The sequence below is a fragment of the Stegastes partitus genome, unplaced genomic scaffold (assembly GCF_000690725.1).
Source record: "Stegastes partitus isolate 25-593 unplaced genomic scaffold, Stegastes_partitus-1.0.2 Scaffold934, whole genome shotgun sequence".
NCBI classification, from domain to species: Eukaryota; Metazoa; Chordata; class Actinopteri; family Pomacentridae; genus Stegastes; species Stegastes partitus.
This window is the reverse complement of record NW_007578665.1, coordinates 193,828-201,370: the sequence shown is the minus strand read 5'-3', so window position 1 is coordinate 201,370 and position 7,543 is coordinate 193,828. Positions and strand designations below refer to the sequence as shown.

General features: G+C 48.9%; 1 long non-coding RNA gene across 1 annotated transcript in view; it reads right to left on the bottom strand.

The window, feature by feature from the left end:
• LOC103366357 (uncharacterized) overlaps nt 1–4,781 on the bottom strand; it is a 20,455-nt gene extending 15,674 nt beyond the window's left edge. The window contains exon 1 of the long non-coding RNA XR_520663.1: nt 4,709–4,781. This is a non-coding gene — a long non-coding RNA (uncharacterized LOC103366357). The remainder of the gene's footprint in view (nt 1–4,708) is intronic.
• Between the last annotated feature and the right edge of the window lie 2,762 nt (nt 4,782–7,543).

Here is a 7,543-nt window from a genome sequence, read left to right as displayed (position 1 = left end):
CTCTGTAGCCCGTCTGGTTTCCTCTACTTCATATCTATACTGTATTCTACATGTACATAGTAAACCTGACAGGAACACGTTCTTGTATCACTCAGTTCACATCAGGATGTGTTCGGCTCAGACTGGAAGCAGCAGAAGCTACGAGCAGAGCGCCATAACTGAGTCTCCACGGCGCCACCTGCAGGCCGAACGCCATCAAAGCTGACTTGCCGACTTTATAAATCAAACTGAAACTGGCCACACCTGCAGGAATTGACCAACCAGCTGCTAGAAACATGGAACGACTTCATTTGTTTAACTTTCTGTTCCAATGGGGTGAAAACGGACGAGCCAGGATGGAAAAACGGCTCCAAGGTTGGTCTAGAGAGATCATTATATCGACTGTGTGGGATGTTTATGATCATATATCTGTTTTATTTAAACATTTCTGATCTCAGCTTGTTCCTTATTGTGGCTGTCAGCTGACAGGTCATGTAGATGTTTAAGACTTTATGAGTAGAAATGACGTCTGAGCAGCTTTTCTGTTTCTGAGTTTTCACCTCATCAGCATTAAAGTATTAAACATTAAAAACAGGTGACGTTTGGTTTCTCCTACAGTTCGTCTGCAGACGTCTCTAATCCAGTGTTTACACCCAGAAGCTTCCTTCTGCCTCCAGCCTGAGCTCGACCCAACACATCCTGGATCGGCTTCTGTTCTGACCCACAGGTAGTAAAACCGGTTCCGTTTTCTCATCTGATTTCTAAACAAGAGGACTTTGAGGATGCCAGAGAGCTCCTTCAGCTCTTCAAACGTCCCAATCAAACGGGGAAGAACGGCAGTGGCAGTCGAGACGATGAGGGCCAAAAAGGTTTCTACAACAGTTCCTGTCGGTTCAGGTTCTATTGGCCTGCGAGGGAAGGCGGGTCGGCTGATTATCTGCCAATCAAAACCCTGTCCTCCGAACCCTGACTGTCAGTCATCAACTACAGGCACCAGGGTACCAAAAAAACAGCAAAAACAAAGTCAAGCGCCCAGAAAACGTGGAACCACAGAAAAAAAAAAAGCTGAAAAAAAAAATACAAAATCGAGCAACAAGAGCAAAAAGCCATGAAAGGTGGAGAGCCGATAATCCGCTGCGATCAGGACGGGTCCACTTCGGTTACATCCACAAAGAGAACAGAGCCGCCGAGACAAAAAGTACAAATCCACTCGCCGGAAAACCACCGAGCAAGGACGCCGAGGAGGGAAAAAGAGCCCGAAGACGGTTAATCCCTCGTTACTCAGGACAATCCCTCCCAGAAAAAAAATCTTTCATCTGTTTTTTTTTTATTCTCCTCAACGGGAACAAGAATCTGAAACATGAAGCCAAAAAAATCAGTTCACGACCACAGGCAAGGAGGGACGGGACGGGAGAGATCCTCCGAAGTGCAGCAGAGAGGAAGAAAAAAAAGCTTGAGGACTTAATCTGTTTGGTAAATCGGCGAAGGAAGCAAAAAAGAAAAAGAAAAAAGAAGCTTTAGATGCTCTTTGTGTCTTTAGTTTTGTCTTAAGGCAGTCTTTTTTGTCCGGCCGCCCTCTCCGGCTGGGTGCTTGACGACGCTCCACCTACAAGAGGATAGATACGAACGTCTTACACCTCAGGAAAGGCAGAAAACACATTCCATGCAAAATGTCTCATCAATGAGGGAAAAACAAAAAAAAATGTCAAAAAAGTAGGATTAATTGAAAGCTGGCGGAAGAAAAAAATAATGTTTGGAAAAAGAAGCTCATTAAAAAATGCAGGAGGTGGTTTGCAGAGCCACAATAACGCAAAATAGAGAAAAAAATAGTAGAAACAATTCTCACACTGTCACAGTTAAATGCAGCAATTAATTACAAGAATCAGACCAGATTAATAGATCACATCGTTAAGACCTCTGCTCCTCACATGACAGCAAAACATAAAATGGTCAAACTGGATGCAACACTCAAAAACAAGTCTGAAATGAGCACAAACATCATGTGTTTGGAGGTTGTTCAAACGGTACCTTCAGCCTAAACTGAACCCCAAAAAGAACCGAGTCAGAAACTCCAATGATTAACATATGTGGCAGCGGTTTGCTTAGAATTCAGTCACGCATTGGAAATGATTAAATCAAGTCAGCTGATGGTTCAGTTAAGCAGCGTGTTAGCAGTTTGTGTTAGCTAGTTAACAGTTCAGTGTTAGCTAACAGTTTGGTGTTAGCAGTTCAGTGCTAGCTAACAGCTAAACAGCTTAAACTGTTTAGCTGCTTTAGCTCACAGTTAATGTAACATTTGAACCATCTGTTACCTAGCTTAACTCTGTCTAACAGCTACAACTACTGGGTTTGGGTTAGCTAATAGTTCAACAGTGTGACATGGGTTTACTCACTGTTCTATAAAACAGCTACAACTGTTTAGCTGCTACCAGTGCTAACAGTGCTAACAGTGCTAAGGGCTGCACCTTAAATGGTTCCAGGCTCAGTTCAGTACAGCAGCTACAGTAGTTGGGTTTGTGTTGGTCAAACTCACATTTTGCTCCATAAAAATGGTCCAAGCGGTTGACATGAACAGCTAACGTACTTTGGTTATCGTTAGCAAAAAGCTGCATGGTTCAGTCAACAGAGCATCGGCTGGACGAGCCGCTTTACATGCAGCACACAGAGGATTTGCATTGGAAGCTATTTGTTTATCAGGTTTGCATGTTCATGCTCATTTCCCACATTCCAGGGAACCGCGGACGTAACACGGTTTACAGACAGAACCAGGCCCGATGCGAACCGGCTGATCCTGGAGCAGTAACCATGAGCAACAGGTCGGTGTGACTGGACTAAACCCAGCCAGAGCAAAACCAACATGCAGGTGGTCTCAGTTTGCACAGTGAAGGCAGTGGATTGTGGGTAATCCTCCACCGGAGCTGCTACTCCAGTCCGGATAAAACTACAACCAGCCACAGCCAATAAGTCTGCTTCCCTGCTTTCAACCTCACTGTCGATTTAAAGTTCAGAATCTCTGTAATACTCCAGTTTTATTGGAGCCAAACCTCCACTTAGTTTTTATTTGTACCTGCAAACACCTCGACGAATGCAGAGCCGCTGCGACGTTGTTCTGTGATTGTCTGAGCTTACACCTGAGCTGCACGTCTAAAGGTGTGAATCTAAAGTCTGAACAAACGCAGCTGACATTTGTGCAGCCGGCGGCGACTCAGGTGAGCAAACCCAGAGTCCAGAGGTCGTATTAGTGCAGGCACAGCGCGACTTCCTGTTCAGCCTGAGCGCTGCTGGTCCACCATCACGAGTCCTGAAGCTAACGCTGTGTTTATGTGACGGGAGATTAAAGCTCCGCCGACCTTCAGCTCATGAATCAAGTGGACCTGGAGGTTCACTGAAGCTGCAGCTGCAGGCTGTCGTGATCTTGCATTAGTTCATGCATGTGTGTGAGGTCGCACCGTGGAAGAGCGTGCACGCACAGCAGTCACGCACGTGCACGAGCAGCGCTGCAGCTGCATGTTTGAGGGATGAGCTGAACGTTTTTCTGCTTTCTGTCCTCTCTCCTGCCTCGTCTCCTTCTCCCTCCTCTTGGATTCTGCCTCCTCCTCGCCCTCCTCCCCCCCTCCCCCTCCCTCCCATCGCGGCAGCATCTGTTCATAATGAAACACACAGTTGGACGTCGTCCTCGTTTAGCGCCTCCTCCACGCTACCTGCTCCAGAGGTTACCTCCCGCCAGGCGCGTTTGTTAGACATCATCAGCACCTCCCAGCGACCTTCCCTCCCTCCCCCCGTCCTCCTCCTCCTCCTCCAGATGTCATTGATCTGGGAAGTGGGTCACAACAGCGCTGAATCAAAGCCCGGTTACGCGAGGCTCCGAGGCAGACACTGGGTGTAATTTTAGCGTGGGTTCATATTTACGGGGGAGAATAAGAAATGCGACGGGTGACGTTTGGAGCTCTCGCAGGTTGTGATCAGAGCGTCTGCAGCCTGCAGACATGACAGATGCTGAAGGTGCAGCGGGTGAAGATGTTGGCCTTCACGCCGCGCCGACGTGTAAATAGGACTGCTAATTTGGAAGGAGCAGGAATATTTGGCTCTGAAATATTTCCAGGATGAAACACGAGAACCGACCTCAGATCCACTGAACGACAGATTTAAACCAGGAGCAGCACCGAGCACCAGGTGTACCTCAGAGAGCAGACCTGAGACCTGCTCAGACCGAACCATCAGAACCATCAGAACCATCAGACGATACCAGATACGTCCAGGAGGAAATGTGCAGAATATTCACTGTTAGAAAACCTTCATATCTGAATGTATTCAGAGCAACAGTGGAGCCGCTTCAGGGGATTTTTTAAAAACTAAAATCAAGAAATTTAAGAAGAAAAGGAATAAAAACATTTTAACAAGAACGTAGCTGCCTTGAGCGTGGATGTTCTTCTAAATCCTGGGACCTCAGATTTGTATTAAAATATTCTGTAGTCAAGGCTGAGCTGCTCTCTGGCAGTCTGAAGGAGGCTCTGAGGGTCCGTGAAGGCAACACCAGGACCTTGTGTTTGGTAGAAGAGCCTTAGAGGACAGTCGGGTCCTTCTACAGACCGGCTGGACGCTGCTGGAGCTCCACGGCTCACAGCTCGTGGACGGGTTTTATTTGTCTGAAGAGTTCATTTGCAAAAACAGATGACTCCATGTCTGTAGATGTTCAGAAAGCTTATTGAGAGGACATCAAAGAAAAAACAAGTTAAGTTTGACTGATGCTGTCTCAGGTAGACGATGGATCAGTGGGTTTATGAAGGTTTATGAAGATGGAGTTTGCCAGACGGTGTTTGCAGCTGCAGGTTCTTAAAGGACAGATGTGGACGAGGAACGTGAGGGAACGCCTGCTCTGTCCATGGAAGCGACCTTCAGCGAAGCCCAGAAGAGCTGCTTGGTGGCCGCCGGGCTGGTTCAGCTGGACGTTAATGGATCCGCCCTACTGTACATGCACCAACACCTGGACCTCCACCTGCACCAGGACCGGGCTCAGATGCTCCTGAAAACCTGCTCTGGTTGGCAGATTGTCTTGGAGCTGTACTTCCTGGTTCAGAATCCAATCAGGGAGCAGCAAACCCCCAACTGAAACCCAAACTCAGGTGTTAATGTCTCCTTCAGGATATGTGGAACTCCCAACCAGTCAGTCAGAGCTGATGAAGCCTCCTGGATGAAGGTGGAACGTCTTCAAGGAACTCAAGCAGAAGAACCAGGACCTGGAGGACTGAGGATCTTCAGACATCACAACCTACAGCATCGTCTGCAGGAGAGAGACTCTACTGATCATCTCCTCATCCAGGACAACCCGGATCCACAGTTCAGCACCGGACAGGAAGTTAAACAGCTACAAGGACGAGGACGTTCATGTTCGACCTGCTGAAGTTTGAGGAGCCTTAAAGAAAGAAGACCGAGGCTGAACTCTGGAGGTTCACGTTGAAACGACTGAAGCAGATGTTGGGATGGACGTATGGAGGCCCGTTCTACACGTCATACATGGTTAAGGAGTGAAACCCGGCGTGCACGGCGCTGAAGAACAACATGTGGTGTTCATACCAGCAGGTGGCGCTGTGCAGCTCTTTGAAGCCTGTTCTGGGTTTAACTCCTGGAGGAGACGGCACGTCTATGAGCTCCTGATTTACTTCAATCACTGTCTGAGCTGAAACTAATTAGTCCAGGAATGTAGGCTAGACCTGTTCTGGGTGGAGGTTCTTCTACCTGGAACTAGTGACCAGACAACCTCACCCGGGTCGAGCCGGAGCGTCCTTCTGTTTCTACGGGTTCAGAGTCTGAAGCTGATGGCTGTCCTGATGAACAAACACGGTAACGAATCAGCGTGAGCGCGTTGCCGTCGTGGTTCTACGTGTTCGTTTATAGTCGGACTTCAGCAGCGTCGGGATGATTTAAGGAACATTATCAGGAGTTCTGAACCACAGTTCTACTGGATGGAAGATGAAGATCCGTCCCTGTTCTAACTCCACAGACAGACTCTGTGCGTCTAAAACAAACCCGGCGCGGCCCGATCCGATCAGGGTAGACGCCCTCTGCTGTTCACCGCAGATTAACCGAATCAAAGCCGCCGGTTCAGAGCGAGCGGTTAGGAAGCCTAACGCCCGTCCATCTGTTCAAAGCCAGAAACAAAGAGCTCTGAGGGAGCTTCAACCCGCCGGAGGAGCTCGACTGAAGGCAGCTCGACCTTCTACCGAGCAGCGCCGGGGATTCTCCTGGTCCGGATCAGACCGGACCTACTGCTGTAATAAACAAGCAGCTGGTTGCAGAAAGTATTGAATCACACCTAAACAGCGGCTCCAATAAAAGCTGGAAATGATAAATCAGTGTTTCTCCTCCAAGGACGCCCGACAGCTACGCTCTGCAGCCGGAGCTGCTTTGTATGCAGCCGGCGCCGGCGCTGTTTGTTCTGGTTCTCTTTGTTTTCTTTTGCAGATTAAGACCAAGTTTGCGCGGCGGAGGTCGGAGGTCAGCGCGGAGCCGAAGCAGGCAGCAGTTCAGATCCACAAATAACATCTACAAAGACAGGAAGCGGCGGCGGCGGCGGCGGCGGCGGGACTCAGTCGTGCGCTCCGGAGGGGGCTGCAGACGCTCGCAGCCTCCGTCTTCATCCTTCCCGCCTGCATTCTGTAGCAGAGACGTCGCACGTTCCCACATTACATCCAGTTTGTTTAATCTATAAAATAACCACTTGGCTGCTATCTCTGCTGGCAACCTCTCAGAGCCGAGCCGGAGCCGAGCCGAGCCGGGACGTCACCCCTCGCTGTTTTTATGCTGCAGCTTTTGTAGCGATTGAACAAACAAGGCATAAAGTGCTAATTAATGAGCTTTGGATTTGATGCCTTTGCATGAAGCCAGATTTCTGTCTGTTTGCGCTAAGCTACGCTAACAGCCTGCTGGTTGGCTCTGGTTTCAGATGTAACGTACATGAGAGAGGTCTGTTCTGGTGGAATAAACCCGACCTTCACGTTCAAACGGGGTGAGGACACCAGCTCTGGAGCTTCAGTGTGGAGTCGCCCTCCAGTCAGATAGTGGGACTGTGGAGTGAAGCTCGAGCTGCAGACATGCACAGAGCAGCACAAGGACAAGCAGGAAACAGGCTTCGAACCCTCAGGACGGCGAGTCAAGCGTCCGGATCGTCCGTCAGAAGCCGTGGAAGAAACCCTGACAGAGCGCCGGCAACCGCTGGACAGAAACCGGCTCTAATGACGCCGAACTGAAACTAAAAACAATCCTGAGGCGATATGTAAAGTGGATAAACTCCACCGCCTGCCGTCCCAGCAGCCGCCAGGAGGTTGATCAACTGATTTAGTGCTCGATCACACTCTGAGTTATGAGACCGGCGGCGTCCAGGGGAATGGAGGGTTTAATTAAAGTCAACAGTGATGAGGAGGAGAAATATGGTGGGAAGCACCAGGGATGGATGGATGGATGGATGGATGGATGGATGGATGGATGGATGGATAGACAGATAGATAGATAGATAGATAGATAGATAGATAGATAGATAGATAGATAGATAGATAGATAGATAGAT